Source organism: Schistocerca gregaria, chromosome 1 (assembly GCF_023897955.1).
Source record: "Schistocerca gregaria isolate iqSchGreg1 chromosome 1, iqSchGreg1.2, whole genome shotgun sequence".
NCBI lineage: Eukaryota > Metazoa > Arthropoda > Insecta > Orthoptera > Acrididae > Schistocerca > Schistocerca gregaria.
In genome coordinates, this window is record NC_064920.1 from 879,009,055 (window position 1) to 879,032,403 (window position 23,349).

Sequence of the window (23,349 nt, forward strand, 5' to 3'; positions counted from 1 at the left end):
ACAGCAAGTGTCATGCAGTCTGTTCATAGGATCAAATACAATTACGCAACAGCTGTAACTGTGTAAACATATGGTAGATTAATGAACAAGCTTTACATTTATTTTCTGCTTGCAGGATGCACAAGGGATGTTGATTTGATCTGATTAATGGAGGGAGACCAAAACAACAGTGGTCTTAGCTGACCGTTGCTCAAACTGAAACTGAGTTTATTGTGTGATTTCACTCTCTGTGATTCTAATAAAGCCAACTAGTACTCATAAGAAGTAGTAGGAGACTATTTACTAGTACTTCATTAGACATGAGTTCTTCAGGCTCTAATATCAAAAATATATGTCTTTTACTCTCTAGAGTTTTGCATTGGAAGACTGGATGTGGTGCAGTTTCATTCCCCTCATCCCATGGTCTCCAGTTAGGTGCTCCTTTCTCTATACCCATAGGGTGTAGAGGCTCTTAAAAGTTCCCATGGCCAGTCATGATTCCTACCGTAAGTTAAATCTGTTTTCTGTTCAAGTTCAGCATTGCAAAAACCTCTTGAAACACAGCTTTAGCATCATTAGCTTGCCACATTTTTAATTTTGGATCATATCATAATGTTCTACATACTGCCTCCTGGTCCAGTTACATACTTCCAATTTTACCATCAACTTAGTGACAGAACAGGTTCTAATAAATGGAGTAGTCATGGCTGTCCTGGACAGTTCATCAACCCGTTCATTTCCACTAATTTCTGAGTAACGAGGACCCATAGAAAGTTTTACTATGTTGCTTTCCCCTAGTATTCCAAGGGCTTCATGACATTCTGCAATGATCTTTGATCACAGTGTAGGGGCACATGGGGATTTCAGAACTGCTTGGCTGTCTAAATAAATGTAGATGCTATGATCATTGTAGCACCAACACAAATTCTTCTCCACACATGCTCTGGTAGCAGATATTTCTGCCTGGAATACTGTGGCAAGCTTCTCTAGAGAGACTGCTCCCTCTAGGCTACACCTCATATACTTTGGCTCCAGTACCTTCATTTGTTTTTGACCCATCAGGACTATGTATCCTGAACTGTGTCATGGTTCATTCTTCCACTGGTCCCTTCTTCCAATCAGTACAGTGAAAGGTTTATTGAAGTGGCTGCAAGTTATTTTGTACACTCAGGTAGCATTTTCTTGACCATTCTTGTATTTGCCACACTCACTATATGGGTGTGAGATTCTAGATATCCTAAAGTAATCCAGTTATTGTCAATTTTTAATGTGTATACCACTGACACTACTTCCATTGTTACCCAAAGGCATAATGGGGCATGTCCATCAGGCCAACCTCTGCACCTTGCCAAGTTCTTTAGCCGCCGCTTTCCGTTCTGCTTTATTCCTCCGTACTGTAGCCACATACTTATCACAGGTCTTATTACAGTGTTGTATAACCGGCACATACTCCTGTTCTTTAGATCCCAGGTTTTACCCCAGGCCCTTCTACTTTTCACAAACGAATTTTCTGCCTAGGAGCATATATTATTTATATGAAGGGTTCACGATAGTATAACATCCAGGGTTACTCCTAGATACTTCACTATCCCCACTACTGAGTATCATAAAGAAGATTGAGATTCCAGTCTATTAGCGGGATTTGCTACAACAATTTCCTTCAGTCTGATCCTCAGATCCTGTTTTCTGCACCAGTTTTCCACAGTGTCTATTGCACATTGTGCCACTGTTGTAACAGTACTAGCAAATTTTCCAAGTATTGCTATGACTAAATCATCCGCATATCCTTGCCTAAAGTATCCTATTCTTCCATGAGTTCATTCAGCACTTGGTTCCACAGTAGTGGGGACAAAACCTCTCCTCATGGCTACCCCCTGGTAGTGATGATTGCCATTTTCTCATTCCTCATGGTGGCTTCTACCTTTCTACTATTTAGCATTGCCTTCATCCACCTGCATTTGGAGCTCTCAGTACCATGCTCTCCCTCAGCTCTAACAATGGATTTGAAGGTCTTATTGCTAAAAGCACCACTGATATGCTGGAAGATACAGAGAGCTATTTCCTGAAAGTGTAGGGTTTTTTTCATATTCCCAACAAATTGATGAAGCACTGTTTCACATGATTTATCTGGTTGAAATGCACGTTTGTTTACATGTAAAGGAACTTCAATTACTTCCTTATCTCTAACATGCATATTAACTAGTTTTCTAATGTCTTTAGAAGAAAGGAGGGCAGAGTGATTGGTCTAATATCCTTAGTCTTCTCTCTGGCATCAGAATATAAACAGCCCTCATTGTCCTTCAAGCATTAGGTATGATTCCTGCTGCTACGCTGACCATAAATTGTCTACAGAGGAATCTAATTAAATCTTCTCATGCTTGTTGCAGTAGAGCTGGAAAGATATAGTATGGGCCTGATGACCTAAATGCTTAAAACGTTCCCACCATCCCTGGATTTTTTTTGTAACCAACACACTGTGTGGCAGATCCCTAGTTTTTCCTTAGACTAACTGGAAACCAGTGTCTCTCAGAGACTGACTCATGGTCTGTGTTACCTGTTACACTGCACTGATGGAAGTGAGTCTTGAGAAAAAGCTACAACAGCTCACTCGCTGTCCTTGTATACCCACCAACCTTCTTCCTTGGAGTACCTCTTGGATTAGTTGGTATTCTGGTGATAATTTTATGAGGTCTAGTGCAACTAATTGTGCCTTCATTACAGAGTACCTTCCAGGATGATAACCTTGCTTGCTTTGACAAAGGCCTCCTGATATTTTTCTCACTATACTTTTTCCTTCTCAAAGAGAGCCATGTGAACAAGCTCCATCTGCTGTGAAGTGATAGTGCCCAGTGGACGACTCTGCCAGTTGAAAACTGAGGTTGCAGTACTAAAGGTCTGTTTCCTGACTTCGTCTTGACCTCTTCTGCTGAGAACTGGGAGTATTACACTCCTCCATTTCTTTCTCATTGGGCATCGGGCATACTGGGGAAGGATGCTGGGAGTAGATATAATAGAGAGAGAGTGTTGTGGGACACTCCTGTTCTGGTTCATCTACTGAGACCTGTTGGAATGGGAGGCCCTGCTAGGAACTGCACTACAGTTGGCATAGCCTTCAGTTTCACATGAACACAAAAGCCTCTGTGCTTGCATAGTATGTACCTCAACGAGGGAGTTACTGGATATTAGATCTACACATTACAATGACATTATCAGCAATATATTCACAGATTTATTATTATTAACTTTTTTTTTTTTTTTTTTTTTTTTTTTTTTTTTTTTTTTTTTTTTTTTTTTGTCAGAAAGATGTACTATTTGAAGGTTCTCGTCAGGACACACAGGCAGCAGTTGGACTGAAGAAAGTTTTCGCAACAAGGATATTAGGTTAAAGGTACTATACCACCAAGGACAACCACAACCAAATACTGCTACCCTCTAGATACATATTTCTTAGAGAGCACAAATTATATAACTGAAATTTTATTTATTGCAAATCATTAAAACTGCAAGTCATGTTCTATGACTGATATTGCTGCAAGCTGTCCTGCATGCCTTGTGGAGTAGTGATTAGCATCATTGCCTGGTATAATGTGAGTCACAAGTTCAAACCCATCACCAGAAAATACTTGTTATCTAGTATTAAAAATTTCTTATGTTTCTGATATTTACATATTTGGTGGAGATGCTGGTTACTTCAACATCTGTATCACTGGAAATCTAAAAGCAGTAAATCATTCCTGTGGCCTGTATGTTCTGGAGGCCAATAGATTCCAAGCCCACAGTAAGTCAGCTACACATTAGGAATGATCAAGGTCTCCCAGAGATATTTTCCTAATGGCTGAAATGATTCTACCTAGTTGCCAAATACAATATATGGAATCGCATGATGCATTTGGTGAATGTGTACTTTTACTTGGATGGCACAGCCCAGCAGTTGCTCAAGAACAATAAAGAAACCTCAGTAGTTGGGACCAATTCCAGGCCAAATTTAAGAAAACATTTGGTGAAAACATTCTTGACAATCTGCAGCAAGTCCACTTAGCAAAAGTATAACTGAAAAACAAGGCCAAATGTCATAGGGAAATGATGCAGTCATGGATGTTTTGCCCCTACACAACAATGTTAATGCGGGTATGACAGAAGTTGACAAAACCTCGCATTTGATGAAGGGAGTCACAAAAGACATGTACTCATTGAGTGGTGACAGCGTATTGAGAAAATGTAACAGAAAAAGAGTCACATGAAAAGGTATGACACACTCCCAAGTTTGTCTACAACCTTGCCTCCGTCATGTGTCAGGTACTGAGAGAAGAGATACAGCATTTTGTAGCAACAAGAACTTTCAAACCAGGTGAGCAAGAGATAGCAGGCATGAATATTCATTTGGTATATTAGGACGTAACAGACAATGTTGAAAAAGAGGTTTGTTGACCTTTAGCAACAATTTCTGCCACCAATCAAATATGCCACAAATAATGGACTTGACCAACTTAGACTTGTGGCGCAGTCATCAAACAACAATCCAACACTTGACCAATGCAGATACAGCGAACTCCTCAGCCAAGTATAGCACCCATAACTGACATTTGGAGTACCGAGCATAAGATGCTAGTGAGCACTCTGGAATGTTATATGTTACTGCAGAGAATGAAGGTGAGTTTTTCACGACTCTGTGCTGTGAGATGCCACATATCACTACAACTGAGGAGCATTTTTTCAAAACTTGATGTGTGCAAAAAAGTTCAAAATTGTGTTAGGTGTGGTAATGGCATAAAGCTGACCTTTTACATTAACCCCTGAACCCAGTTTTAGCAAAAGTTGACTACTGCCATGTATGTCAACACTCCTAATCACAAAGTTTTAGCAAAACACAATGTATGCACTCTTATAGTAACAGCAAATGTTGACAAATGCATCATGGCTCTCTTTCTGTAGCAGGCAGTCAACAATAATGGAGTTTACTGGTTGCTTTAAGTGATGTTATTCATTGTTGTAACAATATTTACTAGTGGGAATAGTGTTGCGACCAGACTCCATTGTCATTGGAACACTTGTAGCTTACTTTTAGACAGATATTCACTTGACACTCACATGCACGTCTACAAGGAAGTATTGCAAGTGAAAGAAGTATGGATGATGCTGCTTGTGATTCTGAAAATGGCATATAGGTCAAAGGATGTTCCGACGGGAGAAAATTCTGATTTAAGAAGAGCTTACATCATCCTGAAATGCAAAACAAAAAGCGTACAAAGGAAACTATTAAATGCAAATCAAGGTTGACAAGACTGACCAGGGAAAGACTAAGACTGTCTTCATGATGCCTGATGACATCTATTAATTCTACGTTATGCTATTTGAACCATAGGATGCTCCCACCTCCTTTAAGCATATGATGGATACCTGCTCCGCCACTTTATGTGGGCGATGTTCCATTGCTATTTGGATGACACTGTCACTTTTTCCAGAGACGTCTGAAGAATGTACTCTGCATGATAACCAAGCTGAAGTATTTTTAGAGTGAAGAACTCCACCTAAAGCTGAGAGAGTGCATCTTCATTGACTAAGAAATAAAAATCTTATGGCACCTACTGAATGACAGTGGAGTCCATCCTGATCCAGGGAAAATAAGAGCAGTCATAAATTTTTGGAATATTCAGTACATTTGTGATGTGATAAGTTTTCTCAGAATGTGCATGTACTACCAGATATTCATAAAGAACTTGTGTACCAAGGCATGCTCCTAGTATGAACTACTACAGCAGGATATCAAGTATTCCTGGAATTATTTCTAAGGAAGACTTTTCCTTGTCCTTAGAGCAGTGTTAAAACCATTCCACTCCCAGCATTGTATGACAAGGATGCCAAAACAGAACAGGGTGTACACACTGACAAGAAGAAAAAATCCTGAATTCTTCCTGGATTTCTCGGTTAAAAATATACTTTTTCTTGGATGAAAGTACTCTTTTTCCCTGGTGAAAATTCGCTTTTTTCCAGGTAAAAGTACATTTTTCCTGAGTTGAATGATAACATACTTTCTCTCAGAGCTGTAAAAATTATCAATCTTTTGAATAGTAAAGGTTTTATATACCAGCATAGAACTTCCCAGCATTTTAGGAAATGGAACTCAGCAAAAAACAATGCATTTTGTAAAGATCTTTGATCTGTGGCAATATTTACACTTCATATTTTCATTTACAAAAGTATAAACACAAATTCCACCAAATACAGCACAGTAGCTTTTGAAGTGCTGAAATATAGAGTGTGACGTGCTTTTGTCAGCCCACTGTAGCTCAAGTCATGCATTCTTGCCAGACAATGGCAGTAGATATTAAGAGCATAGGACATGTGATGTAGCCAGCGAATAGGAACAACACTGTTAAGTACTGCAAACATGCAAATATGAACAGTCAGTGATTTACATTCATACAGGCACATATAGGTACAATAAAGGCTAAGCTTTCATATATAATCTTGACCGTCAAAAGGTTTTCGCTGTGTGTGTGTTTTTTTTCCTGAAGCTGTGTTTATGCAAGACCTTAAGAGCAGCAGCTGAGTATTCCTGACAAGCAAGTTCATAAATTTCACTGCAGTGCACTGAACATTTTGTAGGTTCCCTGGCTGAATACATTGAATACATATTCTGTCATGCACTTACTTTTCATAGAAAAGTCAATTACATGTGCAATAGCTCAAGAACTGTCTCTCTCTCTCTCTCTCTCTCTCTCTCTCTCTCTCTCTCTCTCTCTCTCTCTCTCTGTGTGTGTGTGTGTGTGTGTGTGTGTGTGTGTGTGTGTATTAAGTAAAGAAGGATAATTATATATTTTGCCATTGTTACTGCATAATCTGTAATCTAAGAAAGAACTAAAATAAATATGACAAACTAACCTCAATACTTGGTCCTTTTAGTGTGTGTTACCAGCAAAATTATAAGTAATGGCATGGTGTAAATGGCTGGTCTTTTAGACCCAAAAGTGTTTGATCCTCAGTGTTAAGTTTTGAACGGGAGTCTAATGCTCAGTGATTTGAAAAATTCATTGCACATACTCAAATGTAACATAATTCATCTTGCTTAAAATGAAATTTACTTTGAAAGTAATGCTTCTCTAATCACCATTCACAATATTTTCCTGTGACCTGTTAAAAATGCAAACAGTTGCGATGGCACGCTTACTTAAATAAAGACCACGAGAAAGACACATTCAAGGAGTTTGTTGTTATGAAGTAATGCACAGTCTTTGACACATTTTGCTGTCAGCAGATACTTGTGAGTGCACTGTGTTTTGCTGTTATAAATGGAGCATTTTCTTTGGAACTGAGTTTTATTTTGGTGTTATGCTCTCGTTCATCTCTTATTGCAGCAGTACTATTCTGCAGTAGCGTGCTAAAGTAAAATTTCTTGTTAGATTATCAGTTCTTATTAATCAAACTTACAAACTTAAGCTCAAAACTAAAACAATGAAAAATTCCCAGAATTCTAAAAAATTCTCAGGGCTTTCCCTAATTTCCCAATTGTCCCAGGGCATATACACCCTGTAAAACTTCACATCTATATTTGTTGTTATAGAATTGGTGCATTCTAGTACAATTTCAAGAAGGTGCTGAACAAGTGATAGCTTATGTTGTAGAGTATTCTCCAAATCTGATATGAGCTACCCTGTAACTAAGAAACAGCGCACTTGCTTGGCCATCAACAAGTTTTAGCCGTATTTATTTGTCAAACCACTCACCACTGAACCAGACCAGCATTATCTGTGTGGGCTGACTAGCCTGAAGGATCCACTGGATTGGCATGTGTGGTGTGCAACGAGGCATCAAGAGTGTGACATTACAGTGGTATACAAAAACGAAAAAAACAAGGACCCCAACTGTTTTTCAAGGAATTCTTTGGTGGAACACAATAGTGTGGATTGAACTTCAGTCATCACAGCATTAAATTATATTGTTGCTAAACAGGGGAAAGATACTACATTGCTGTAAACCATAGGGGCCTTGAATAAAGAGGAACCAACTAAAGAAGAATTCCAATTAATAAACAGAATATAATACAAGAGGAACTATAATCTGACGGGGAAGAAATTGTTGCTTGTCATCCCTGTTCATCTTCGGCGAGGTGTCCTGAAGTTTTTCCATGGCACTCAAATATCTGGTCATCTGGGCCTCATGAAGACCATATACACAATCAGAGGCAGGTATCACTGGTCAGGTCTCTTCTGCGAATCCATTAGACACTATGTGGGCGATTGTAAGGAAAAACCAGTGACTGAAATGTGCCACTATTGACTCCAGGGTATCTGATACCAAATTCCACTTGCAGTAATGCCAATCTACGTGATTGGAATCAACATCTTGCAGAGGTTCCCAAAGTCAACAAATGAGAATCAGTGAATAACAATGACTACATGAAACACCTTATCACCAGGACCAAAGAAGCAATACAGTTGGCTTGCACCAAACTCTGGATGCCAGGAGGACTGAAAGCACTATAATGGCAAGCACTGGCCAGTAATAAATTGCCTGGGAAACTTGGCATAGAATTATACACCTGTCTGAAAGTAGGACTATCAGAAAAGTTATTAGAAGGCTACTTTGGGCTGTATCATATCCATTGTCACTTGTTGGATGTCTCATACAAAGTCAGTGATTATGACCCTTCATCCAGGAGGCAAAAGTGCAGAGATGTTCTCTGTGTGAAGACCTACTACAGTCCTGAGGCTCAGATCGGTGTAGCGGCCTCTTGTTTAAGGAAACTGAAGATCCACTTGATGTTTTTATAGCTTCAATGGAAAGGGCTGCCTTCAATGGCTGTAGTAGTGAACAAGACATGACAACAAGATCAGAACGTGAGCACTGACAGCGTTGCCATATATCCAACCCTCAACAAATCCTAAATCCAGGATGCTGCTGTCAGCTCAAATGAGAACTTCTGAAACAGCAGATCACTGCTATTCCATGAGAGGGAGCAATGCCATGGCTTGTGTTGCATGTTGTTTGGCATAGCAGTTAGTGTTGCTGGCTGGCATGCTGCGCATCAACAGTTCAGATCTGACTGCCAGCAGGTATTTGTCATTTAATATTTATAATTTCTGAGAGAGCCTCAAAATTTCTGATGTTTGGAATGTTTGCATGTTCTGGAATATTCAATATTTTCATGAAGGTGATCAGTTCTTTCCTGGCTGTATGTTAGAGTCTTTTTGTGCTTTCAGTGCTAAGCATTGCACTTCATTAATGACCCTGTATTATGGCTATGATATGACAATACTTCATCATACATCTTCACTCTGTTATTTACAACCAAATTTCTGCAGCAAGTTACAGATCTATGTACAATCTATTTTTGAATATTATTGTTGTTGATGATGAAGATGTTTGTTTAGGGCACTCAACATTCTGGTTATCAGCACTCTTATAGTCAATTGTTACATGAGATAAATAAGGTTAAAACAAATGAAATGCAGACATGTTAAAAAGCTACATAAGATCACATTTGCTCTCTCATGCTTTTCCTCACACTAGCACACAATGTCACACTTAAATGTACAAATATGAACCCTGATACAAGATGCACATTTAAAATAATGTTACAAGACCAGAAGGGCCACAGAAAGCAAGTCATAGAAGGTGGTTGGTGGAACACCAATGTATTAAATGAATAATACTAGACATACTAAAATATCCTGTCTAACATCTTATGCAAAATGTCTAACGAAACACAAAACTATAGAACACATGCCACTGTCATCTCATCACTTAAAACTGATAGGCAGGTCGGCAAATAAATTGGCTCCTACCCTCTTGTCAATACATAATGACATTCAGTTAAAATATGATGAATTGTAATCAGCAGCACTACAGGCTTCACATCTGAGAAGGAAGCCATGCTTCAGCAGATTGTTCTTTTCAAAGACATCTCAAGCAGACTTTATCATTTCAACTGGCTTGAAGAAGACATGACATGACATTTAGTCCCTTTTATTGATCACAACATATGACAATCAGCCACTCTTTCTCCTAAATATGCATGATGGACTCAATGATATCGTGGCAAAAAAGGGATAGGACAGTGGATTAGAGATTTATCTGCTGGTTACATAAGCTGGATGGTCTGCAGAGGACAGAGTGAATCAGAGCAGATCAGAAATCTCAAACTGTGATCATGTTTGATGTGATCTACTGTTTTATGAAGTGCATAAGTCCAACATCAAATACAGTAAACTCACTGGTCAGATGGATTCTGAAGAAACATACAAATGAAGAGATAGAGCACTGAGTATTGTTCCCCATTTGGACCCATTAGTATAATATTAAATTAAAACATGGTGCTTAGTCAATATGGTAAAAAAGGTATTCTTAAAGATATAGTCTGAATTCAATTGATTATTGCACTTTTCAAGTTTAAAATTACCCTCGACTGTACTAACAACCAGGGTGGTGCTTTGCACCAACACTGTTTCTGTATGTAAAATTTGAAATTTTCCCGGCGAATCAATTGTTCAAATAGATTTCGGGCTTGCAGCCGGTCGTCGTAAACTTCTTCGCACGATATTTCCGCTGGACAACTACCAGCCATCTTCAGGTGAGCCGAACGAGGACTGACGAAGACGTTCTCTGTTCCGTCTTATATAGTGCGCTGATAGTACTGCCGCGCATGCGTTGAAGTCACGAAGACAGAAGGACCACACCGCCCAGCAACAGCGCCCTCGCTGGTGGAACTGTGAAACTCAGGTGCCGTCGGTATTGTCGCTTTTCATGGAGGATTTTGAAGAGAGAGCACTTGAATCAGAGGTTTGTAAACCAACTGTTTTTTGGAGGTACGTCGATGATACTTTCATAGTCTGGCCCCACGGAGAAGAAAAGTTAATGGAGTTTTTTCATCATCTTAACTCCATCCATCAGAATATTCGATTTACCATGGAACTAGAGAAAGATGGTGTCCTTCCATTCCTGGATGTTCTGGTTAAACGGAAGAGTGACGGCTCGTTGGGACACTCTGTTTATCGTAAGCCGACTCACACTGATTTGTACCTGCATTCTTCCAGTTGCCATCACCCATCCCAAACCATGAGTGTACTTAAAACCCTTGTGCACAGGGCACATGCAGTGACGCATGCAGAGAATTTGCCTAAGGAACTTGCACATTTAAGAACGGTGTTCAGGGGCAATGGTTACTCGACCCGGCAAATTAACAGGGCCTTCGCAACTCGAGCCAGGAACCGGGAAGTGGATAAAGAAGAGAGTGCGCCAGCCAAGTCTCTAGCTTCTCTTCCCTTCGTTGATAATGGGGTAATATCTCTTTTAAAATAGCAAGGATTCTAAATACTTTTCATGTGAAAGTTGTTTTTCGTCCGCCTTCTAAGATTTCAGATTTGCTGGGTTCGGTGAAGGATGATCTGTTGCTGTGGAAGGCGGGAATTTACAAAATACCGTGTCAATGTGGTATGGCCTATATAGGACAGACAACACGTACTGTGGAAGAGCGTTGTACAGAACATCAACGTTGCACTTTTCTACTGCAACCCAGTAAATCTGCAGTTGTGGAACATTGTATTTCTAACGGACATTCAATGGAGTACGACAAAACTTCGATTTTGGCCACAGCAACAACTTTTTGGGACTTCATTATTAAAGAATCCGTTGAAATATGCATTGCTGGAAATTTAATGAACTGGGACAGTGGTTACCAATTGAATAATGCATGGAATCCCGTCATCACAGAAATTTTCTCGAGACAAAGACGCCAGGAGACATCGATACCTGCGGCCAGCGACAATACCGACGGCACCTGAGTTTCGCAGTTCCACCAGCAAGGGCGCTGTTGCTGGGCAGTGTAGTCCTTCTGTCTCCACGACTGCAACGCATGCGCGGCAGTACTATCAGCGCACTATATAAAACGGAACAGAGAACGTCTTCGTCAGTCCTCGTTCGGCTCACCTGAAGATGGGTGGCAGTTGTCCAGCCGAAATATCGTGCGAAGAAGTTTACGACGACCGGCTGCAAGCCCGAAATCTATTTGAACAACTGTTTCTGTATATTTATCAGAGACATTTCTGGACCATTAAGCACTGCCCATATATCAAAAGGTTTTGTCCATAATGAGCAATTGCTGTAAAGTTGTTTGAGGATTGCATGGATGTTAATGTTCCCTGGGGAAGGCCAGTGACATGAGAAACAACTGGAGCTTGAATGATTAATTAGCCACAAGGAAACTTCACTAGGCAGATAACTGCAGCTCACCTGCCTCTGCACATGAGCTCGGAATGGGGCTCATTCTGAAGGCTCCTGGGGCCAATCTGACACTCTTGTAGTGTACCGAGTACAGCACCTTCAAGTATGTTGGTCATGCTGAGCCACAGCCCATATAACCATACTCAACACATGAGTGCACAAAAGCCTTATAGAATTTTGGAGCAAGCAGGATCTGTCTGCACCCAGTTCTTTCCATTCAAACACTTTATAATGTTTAGTGCTTAAAAGACTCTTCTTTTAGTGTCTTTAGAAGTGACAGCTAAATCAAGTTTCTACCACATAAGAGACCCAGAAACCACATTGTGTCCTTGAAATGTAAAACAGAGTCAAGCTTAAAACACTACTCTGAGAGATATTGTGAACCTAAAGGACCATACTGCAAAGATCATTCATGACTAAATGCAATACAACACTCGGCAAGGAAGGACTACAGAAATATTCAGAGATGACCACAAATCCCTATTTTTGTACTGTCAAATGATATTGTGTCTCAAAGCAGTGTTGTATGCCTCCTCAGTGTTGCTAATGGTCAGGATATTGAGCATCACTTCATACTCTACTAAAAAGGTAAATAGGATTTCCTTAGACTCAAGGTTAAGGTGCTGTAGCACGGCGTATTATATCAAGTCCAGCCCAGGGGTAGTCTTGCGAGCTGCACATAGTGCTGTGTCCAATTCCCACATAGAATTGAAATGAACCTATCCTCTCGCCCGATGCTTGTGATAGGCATGGAAATGTGGAACTGAACCCGTAGGTGGTGTTCCACAGTTACAGGACTGCACCATGGTCTATGTTGTTTTCACGAGTCTGACTTTCAGAACTCCATTGTCTTGTATAATAGCTATCAGGCATGACATCTTTTTCCCAGAGGTATGCCTTACTGATTCCCATACTACAGAGGTGAAAGCTGAGTGGTTAACAGACATCAGAAATCCATTTCATGATTGCTTATCACTCTCCACTACTGTGTGCTGTGTGCTGGGCCTTCACTGTCCCTATCTGGAAGCCTCCAAGGTTCTCTGCTAATGGATTGCTCTTGAATTTTAGCACCACTTTCTGCTTGCCCAACCCCCCCCTCCCCACCCCTGCTCCTTGACACTGATTATTCTATCAAGGAATAAGTTAACTGCTGTGATGGCCAGAGGACTTCATCGGCAGAAGAGTGGATCAGACTGATAATGTGATCCACCCACTCTTGTACCCTGCCTTGGTGATCTTCTATGACCAACTGCTATACAGCATCCAGTCTGCCTTACAAGTCTGTTTTTTATATAAGGTGGACAAAATTAGGGAAGTGTACTCTGGAATGAAAGGGATTTATCACTTCTTGCTGGACAGAATCTGTGAAAGTGGGAGAGCAAACTGTCAGATCAATTGCAGAGAATGACTCTGTTGCTGTGCAAAAATGTCTCATTGCCCTTGTATTCAGGAAGCACAATGTTTCACATCTTAACACATTTTCAAGCACTTGACCCCTTGGACAGGTGGAGTTGCAGCCCCTTAGCTCATTATGTGAATTGAAAACTTGTAAAAGGAAGGAATGGTGGGGGATGCTGACTGATGAGCACTAACCAGCAATTCCTGTGGCAAGAGATCAATGGAACATAGTGTTACCTGACATGACAGAAAGATACAGTGACAGCAACCGACTGTAGTGTGCTAGTTAGGGTGACAGATGAAGAGTACAATGTGTCAGTGATGGACACTGCCACTCCTCCCTTAGCCCTTTCCCCAATGAGGTCATCTTTTCTACAGTGGCAATATTTCTGTAGCACAGAGGTATCAGAATCCTCAAGATATGTTTCCTAAAGACATGTTCAGGCAGATCTATCCTATGTTAGAAGCTTTACTTCATCCACTTAATGTCTGAATCCTTTTAAATTCTGCTGCAGTACAACCATTATCTGTTGATGAGTTTGCTTTTCCTTTCTCTTTGTTGCAACTTGATGTGGGAGGGGGGGACAGTATCAAAGGTTACTGGAGGTGTACTAGAGGGACTTTTTGGGTTATTTAAAGTAACTACTCCCACTGTCAAATCTGTCAGAATCAGAGGTGACTGCTGATTTCATCACTGGTACTTTAGTTTCTATTCTATTTTGATTTGTTATCCATGCTAACTTTCCCTTTTTGGGTAGAAATACATGACAGACTGTGATTGGGTGAACTAATTTTTGTGTGTGTGTGTGGTGGGGGTGGGGGTTGGGGGGGGGGGGGCAGGTAAAATGGTTACAGTGAATCCTAGATGGCTGCAAAACTGATTCTCTGGAAGGTGAAAGTTTATTCAAGCCTGTGATTTGGCATGTGGAACAACATGGGCAGGTGTTGGTAGTGGTGTTTACTGCTAGTGTTTTGTGTTGACATGCTGACCTTAAGTGTAAGCTGTTTCACAGCTCATGCAAATGACATACTGTATGATGGATGCTGCATGGCTCACACAATTTCTTTGCTTCAGCATAAGGCACCTGTTGAGTAACTTTAATACTTTGCATTTTTAATGTATCCCTGTAGAAGTACAGTGAGATTTCTGTCCATTAGGTCTCCACATTACACTGCACCATGGCTGGAACTTAGATTAATGCAGGTCAGATACAATGCTGTAATCATCCAGTATCTTTGGTTTAAGAAGTTTTTGTAAGTCTCTTTATTGACTTCAGGCCAATTGTAATACCATCTAAACCTTTCTTTATGAAGAATGTGACATCTTAGCAGACATGCCCTCTTCCCTTTTAAAAACCTCAGAAATATTTAACATTTTTTCATCCCTGTGATTTGGGCAATAAAGCCGAGCTCCCCATTTCCTGTGACACACAACATTCCACCACCCAACACAGTGGTCAGTGAAGCATGCCCAGGGCTTACAGTTTACAGAGGACTGGCAGCACACGCCCATTCCCAGTTCAAGAAATCCTGGTTTACGAAGCCTGTATCCAGCAAATGAAAGCTGAGCTCCATGAGGTGCTCACAATTTGGCATGACCCAGAAGGCATGTGTGGCTTATTGAATACCATGGACATGGTGAGCATTTGCCTATTTTGTTAAGGTTAAATAATCTAAAGAGTGCAGAAGCACAAATCTCTGAAGAAGTAATATTCAATAACAAACAATTACAGATGGCAGATTCACAACAGTCAAAAATAATGTATTATTTAAAAAGCTCCATATAGTTGCTTAAAACAATGCAATTTAACCCCTCCAGTTCTTACAGATTAATTTTTCTCAAAATGGAAGTTGCTGTATTGTTGTACCAGCAGAAAAATGCCCCTCTCGGAGCACAGAAAAGGCGAAGATGCTCCTGCTTGTTAAAAGAATCTAACAGAGAAGTTGAGTACCAGCTCCCCCATTCTAACTTTCTCAGAACCTTTAAAAATTTCCCCAAAAAGTTTGGCTTACAATCATATTCACACTCTTTTTAACATACAACTCATCTCTCACTCACACACACCCTCCTAACTGTAACCTGCCCTCACCCACTAGTCCATTGCTGCAAGTTGTTCATACCCATCCACTCCCTCTTGCCCATTCTCACTCACTAATTAATTCAGCCCAACTCACTGTCATTACCTCTTTGTGTCTCTCTAGCTGTCACTGTCTTCATCTCACAACAACCATCTCCTTCATTCTGTCCTACTAATACTGTCTCCTCTCAATGTCACAGCTCTCTCTTACTGCTACTATCTCATTCATTCCTTCCCATTGCTTCTGTCTCTTCTCACTGTCACAATCTCCCTCTAATTGCCGTAGACTCTGTCTCTCACTATCACTGGCTCTCACCCACTTCCACTTTCTCTTTTTCTTTATTCCTCTCACACTACCGTTGTCTCCTTCATTCTTCCTATACCACAGTCACTGTCTACTATCTTCCAGTATACGTTTAATACCTTTCCATTTCCTTCCCACAGTCACCGTCTCCTTCTCTCATAACATAAAAAAGTGTAAATATGTTCATATACCAAAAATTTTGGGAAAACTTAAAGGTGATTAGGAATGTAGAATGAGGCATCTGGTACCCCAGCTTTACACTCAGAGTCTATGAAAAGAACTTTGTGGGTCAGTAAAATTTTGATAGTTCACTTATATGAAATTGAAATAATGCAAAATTGTATAGTTTCATGCTTGCACAAAAATCAGTGTGTGCTTCAGTACAACATGGGGTTCCCATAACCCTTCTGATGATAATGGAAGCCCTTTATGGCATATTTCTCTGTACTATACCTTTTTATAAACTACTTTTTCACGTCTCACCAGACTTTAAGTACATCTTTTACATGTACAAGTAGGGTAATTTTGAACCTCTATATCTGAGAAACAGATAAAGATACCAAGAAAATTTTCAAGATTGTTTGAGTTTGGGATCATAGGAACACATTGTAAAAATTACAGTGATTCGATCTGCATAACTGTCCTGCAATCTGCAGCTCGGTCTTGGTACCAAAAACCATGTTTTCGGGGTACTTCTTGAGAAAGGATAAAGAATTTTAGAAAATAAGAAGATGGCACTTCTAGATAAATGCCTACAGAATATACCATTAAAATTGGAGAAATTTGCTGCAGTTACTTATTATTTAGGTTATTCCTCACACCATATCTTACGAGCAGTTTTATGTGTAGAACTAGGATAACTTTGAAACTCTGTACCTTGGTAATGACTAAATACATTAAAACTTTCAAGGTTGTTTAATATTGTGATCTTAGGAATCTACTCTAAAAATTTCAATCATTTTCTGTGCAAAGCCGTCTTGGAATCTGCAGCTCTGTTTTTTACCCAAAAATCATGTTTTTTAGGTTTTGTCAGGAACGGGTCAAGAACTAAATGGTGCTTCCATAAGCCCCTTAATGTGCGCTCTAGACAACATCTAATGCAAAAAGAACCAACTGATTTTCTCTATTTGCCTAAGCTGAAGGAAGTGTGTAATATTCCATCTTTGACCCTATACTGTAGGATAGTCACAGTATGATAATCCATCTGCTGTGTATACAAACAGTCCCTGGTCCAAGAGCTATCCAAAACACCTGACTCTACCTTTCTATAACCAACAGGTCCCAAGACATGAGCCTCAGAAAAATCCTACTTTTATGTGCGGCATTTTGGAACATATTAAGTAGCATATGTTTCAGGAATTTTCTTTCCTTATATGTCACTGAAGTGCACATGTGGAGTTTCAATGAAGTGAATAACATGCAGTAAAACAGAACAATATGCACATGTGACAAGAGAAAAATGTTGATTGCAAAATCATCAGTGTATTCACACTGCAGTAGGCCAACATTAGAACATTTCCAGGAGCAGATGTGGCCTACGATAATAATTTAATGATTATGAACTGCACATTGAAATAGAAGGTATAGTAAAAAGGTATGAAATTAAGAATATGGGACAGGGATAATTTGAAAGGCCCAAAGATAGCTTAAAGTTTCAAAGGGAGCATTAAGCAATTATTGACTGAAACGGGAGGAAAGAACATGATAGAAGATAAACTGCTTTGAGAGCTGAAATTGTGAAGGCTGCAGATGATCAAACAGGCAAAAAGACAAAGCCCAGTGGAAATCCTCAATACTATAGGAGATACTGAATTTAATTGAAGGAAGAATAAAATATAGAAATGCAGAAAATTAATCAAACAAAAGGAAAGACAAGGCTTCTAAAAGACAGACTGACAGAAAGTGCAAAATGTCAATCAGAATTGGCTACAAGAGAAATTCAAGGCTGTAGAAGTATGCATCAGTATGAGAAAAATAGTTATCAGGCATAGGAAAATGAAAGCAACCTTTGGAGAATAGAGAAACTGCTGTACAAATATTAGGAATGCAAATGGCAAGCCAGTACCACACAATGAAGGGAAGGCTAACACATGGAAGGAATATATAGGAGATCTATACAAAGAAAATAAACCTGAAGACAATTTTATGAATAGAGAAGAGGGGTTGGATAGTGGTGACCTGAGGCAGCAGTAGGGTGTCAGTATGTTGGAGAACATATGGAGCTGGTGTCTGGAATGCTGCTCCAGGTGCTGGAGAGCAAGAGATTAAGTTTCAGAAATGTGATGTATGTAGCAGCGATTCCACAGTCACAATATCTTGCAGAGGGAGCAGAGGTAGATCTGGGATGCCTGTACCACGGGATCGTGTTTTTGCAGTACCAGGTTTGTGGGGGCCAGGGACTGGTGAAATCTGAAAAGGTCAACATCATTATGAAGAGAGGTGTGGGATCCAGTGAGAGGAATTTTTATGGTTTGGTCATTGGTAAGGATTCCACAGTTCAGGCAGCTTTTAAGAAACAGGATGTGGGACCAGGTTTTAGCTAGGGAAAGGTATACTTTTCTGAACTGGTGCAGAAAGATGGAGTGGGGAATCTTGTGGCATGGATGGTGTATGGGAAATGGAAATGACAAGGAAATGGGTTTCTCTCCATTCACTTCACATTGTCCTCCTTAACCCAGGGTGACACCTTCCTGGATATTGACCTCCTCCTCTCTGATGACCCCATCCACACCTCTGTCCACATTAAACCCACCAACAACCATGAGTACCTGCATTTTGACAGCTGTCATCCCTTCCACACTGTAAAAACCCTCCCAAACAACCTGGCCACCCAGCCATGTCATATCTGCAGTGATAAGTGCTCTCTTGGCAGATATGCTAAGGGTTTCAACATGGCCTTCATAGAAAGGCACTATCCCCAAGATCTAGTCTGCAAACAGATCTCCCACGCCATTTCTGTCACACCTCAAATCAACCACCCCCAAGAACCAGCCACAAAGGATGCCCCCTCCATCAACCAATACTACCTTGGACTGGAACAACTGAGCAAAATCATTTAACAGTGCTTTGACTACCTATCACCGTGTCCTGAAATGAGCAATATCCTACCCAAGATCCTTCCCACTGCTCAGTCAGCAACCTAATCTAAAGGACATTCTAGTCCACCACTGTGCCACTCCCATTCCCACCCCCTTTCCACAGGGATCATATTTCTGTGGAAGACCCAGGTGCAAGACCTGCCAAAACCAACCACCCACCCAGTGCTTACAATATGACTTATCCTACCCCATCTGAGGCTGAACCACCTGTGCAAGCAGCCATGTCATATACCAGCTCCACTGCAATCATTGCAAAGCTTTTTATATTGGTATGACTACCAACCTTTGGAACAACATGCAGTTGACCATAACATGCTTGATTCAACGGCTCCTACACTACCCAAGCCATCTAGATCCTCCCCTCCACCACCAGCTTTTATGAATTCTGCAGATGGGAATTATCCAAATAATACATTATCTGCTCTCAAAGCCTCAACCCATGGTAACATTTTGTCCCCATGCTCTCCAACGAATGGTTTCCACCCCATGAGTGCTGTCACCTTGTCCCTGTTCAACACTCTCACCATCTCATGTTGCTATCTTCCATTGCACCCATTCATCTTTCCCCTTCCCCTGTCCTCTCCTTTTTTGCTCCCCCCCTGCCCTGCAGCCTCCCGATGCTGTGCCTGTCGGCAGTCTGCATGCTCCAACAGACAGCATTCTCCCCCCCCCCCCCCCCCCCAACCTCCCCCACCCGTACATTGCTAATCCTTGCACTTACTTCTCCCTCCAGATTGTTTCTTCTGTTCTATGTGACAGCTGCAGTCCAGTCCAAGTTGCTGGAGATGGGGGTCATGTGTGTGTGAGGTGTGTGCTTACTTCTGTGAATGAATGTGTGTGTTTGTTTTCCTGACAAAAGCTGTGGCCGAAAGCCAAAGTGTGTCTGTTAGTTGTGCCTGTCTGCAACTTAACATATCATATTTATGGTAAGTAGTAATCTACCTTTACCTTTACTGTTGAGATTCCAACCTAGAGTTTCCACAGTTTGATAATACTATTTTATTGATTCCCACAATTTTATTCTCTACAATAATTAATTAACTTAGTCTATACCTACTGACTACTTACACATGATTTAATTAAATATAAAAAATGAAGAGAAATTTTTAAATATCAGTAACTTTTCCTTTTTTAGTATGGTATTACTAAAATTTGAAGCCTATAATGTACCCACTGCCCTGTCCTCCCCATCAAGCTTAAAATCCATTGAAGAGGAAAGCACCTGTATTTATCATTGGGCTCGTGATGAATCACTAATGAGTCACATGCTTCCATTCACTCATAAATCATGTCTTTTAGATCCCATCATAAAGGAGAATGTTGAGAGAAATAACATAAATGAAGGCATAACAGGGAATAGTTGTCATGAAGTACTCCTACGGAATGTGCTAGAAATAAATCATCATTACTCTGCTGCACTTCCCATGTGCTTATAAATCATTTAAATGAACCAATTTGAGTTCAGTAATGGGTACCCGTCATCATACAAACAAATGTGTTACCATTTTGTTCCAATACTGAAATAATCTTCTTTCTTGATGATGCAATCTGTGATGTTTTCACAATGATTATTGCTTCAATTTCAGATAATGGAGATTCAGTTAAACTTCACAAAATAGAATATGCACAATTCTATATAAGATAGGACATAACTACATCAATAATGAAAGAATAAAGAGAAATGGCATAAAGTTAAACAGAATTTTTGAAATTTCTGAAATATTCATTAATCTGTATGGTGCTAAATGCTGACCTTCAACAAAGGAAGTGAAACAATAACTTATTATCATGGAAATGAAGATGCTTGAATAGACATCTGGATTGACACTGCACAATCATGTCACACTTGATTAAGTTTGAAAACTATGTGGAGTACCATCAATAGTAGAGAAGATGAGAGAAAGTCATCTAAAAGGGTATAGCCATGTTCTTAGACAGATGCAACAACAGCTGCAGAGACTGATTTTAGTTTGAGAGTAAATGGTAAATGACCAGTAGGATGACATAGGCAGTGATAGCATGACACCCTGCTTGAAGACCTCAAGATCTCAGGCCTGCTCCCTGATCAGGTACAAGATCAGATAAACTGGTGTCAGAGATTCACAACTGTGGACCCCACCAGCTTGAGGGCAAATGTAGAAGAAGGGGAAGAAGAAGATTCACTGATCTGTTCCAGAAAGGATAAATTAAACAATAATTTAAACATTTCATCAGCTCTTCTCCAAACTGTAAATGCTGATAGACAATAAAATCAGGTTTTAGAATTTGTGTGATAGGCCAAGCAAATGACTAATTAAATGGACCATTGGCCTCCTGTAATTTACATAGTTGTCTTGGACATCCAATTACTGTGAATTTATTATGGTATTTATGTTTCCTACAGTACTTTCCACTGCTATGTGTCAAGTGTTTCAACTATTATCCCAACACAAAAGAAGGTGCTGGAAGTCATTTGAAAGTTTAACAGTTCATGGCTGAAGAACACTAACATGAATTCTGTACAAGAGGCTGACATGGTGGAAGACCAGTCTGAGTTTTGGAGAAGTGTACAGACATGTGAAGCAATACTGAACTGTGACTCATCTTAAAGGATGAGTTTGAGAAATAATAATAATAATAATAATAATGAGCATATGGCATTGGTGGCCGCCAATGCCACTATGAGTGAATGAGGATGAAATGATGATGAAAGACACACAACACCCAGTCATCTCGAGGCAGAGAAAATCCCTGACCCCGCCGGGAATCAAACACAGGACCCCTGCGCGGGAAGCGAGAACGCTACCGCAAGACCACGAGCTGAGGACAGTTTGAGAAATGCCAGACCCACATTTATAGCATTTTCAAATTTTGAACAAGCTTCTGATATTGTTGACTGACTACTCTATTTGGGAGTTATAGTGCTTAAAATACAGGGAGTGAAAAGCAATATAAAACTTGCACAGAAACTCAACAGTAGTTGAAGGACCTGAAAGGGGGCAATAGCTGAGAAGGGAACGAGACAGGGTTGTATCACATCCTACATGTTATTCAATCCATACTTGTAGTAAAGGAAATGAAGAGAATTTGGAAAAGGAATTAAAGTCCAGGGAGAACAAATAAAGTTGGCCTTTTTTATTGAAATTCTTTCAGAAATGCCAAAGAGCTTGAAACATCCATGAACAGAATGAATTGATAGTGTCCAGTGTCTTGAAAAAGCATTATAATATGAAAATAACAAAGTTAAATTAGGCTACAAGGCTAATGAAGTACAGTAAAATTAACACCGCACTAAGAGAATAAGATTAAGAAATGAGACAGTAAAAGCAGTAGATGATTTCTGCTATTTGAATAGCAAAATAACTGATAGTGGCTTAAGTAAAGAGCATACACAACACAGATTGTCAATAGTAAAATGTGTTTCTGAATAAGATAAATACCTTAAAAATTAACATAATTGTAAATTAAAGTGCCAGGACACCTTTTCAGAAAGTATCTCACTGAAGGGAAGCCTTACTTGAAGCAAAATGTGGACAATGAACGATGCAGACACAAGGGACATAGAAGCTTCTGAAATGTGTTACAGATGAATGCTGTAGATTATATGGGTAGAAAGAATAACTAATAAAGAGATACTACATCAAATCATGGAGAAAATAGCTTTATGGCACAACATGACTAAATGAATGAACACGTTAATAGGGCATATCCTGAGGCATCAAGGACTAATTTGGTAATCGAGTGAAGTATGGGGTTGAAACCTGTAAAGGAAGACCAAGTCTTGACTACTGCAGGCAAGTTCAAGTGGATGTAGGTTATATTAGTTATGCAGAGGCAAACAGACTTGCACAGGATAGAGTGGTATAGGGAGCTGCATCAAACCAGCCTTCAAACTGAAGACAGTAGCATTAACAACAACTAAATTTAGTGACCATGTATGTCTCAAGAGAGATAGCAAAACTGCAGTAGTTGAAGTTCAAGGGCAAAGTGCATGTTAAAATCTGAAGAACAGTATGTTCTTGCTGAGCAGCCTGGGCTGGTACGACCAAACATCAGAGAGGCAATTGAAATCACAAAAGACAAGACAATATGAGTCACGAAGATAATGTGGCACTTCACTACTGTAAATAATAACTGTTGAAGACCCCAAAAAATTGCCATGGATATGTTTTTACAATGCCATGTATCACACACATGGGTACAAAGGGCCAGTTCTGATGCAAGGTTAAAGAGGACATGAGTGACAACCAAATTGTGTACTGTGGAACAAATAAGCTTTTTGGAATGTTGTTAT

The 23,349-nt window shown here is 40.0% G+C and overlaps 1 protein-coding gene and 1 long non-coding RNA gene across 3 annotated transcripts in view; one reads left to right on the forward strand and one right to left on the reverse strand.

The window, feature by feature from the left end:
• The window catches only part of LOC126273387 (serine protease svh-1-like), a 356,722-nt gene that overhangs the window by 111,526 nt on the left and 221,847 nt on the right, over positions 1–23,349 (reverse strand). The gene's annotated exons all lie outside the window — the stretch shown is intronic.
• The window catches only part of LOC126273404 (uncharacterized), a 119,856-nt gene that overhangs the window by 45,299 nt on the left and 51,208 nt on the right, over positions 1–23,349 (forward strand). The window lies entirely within an intron of this gene.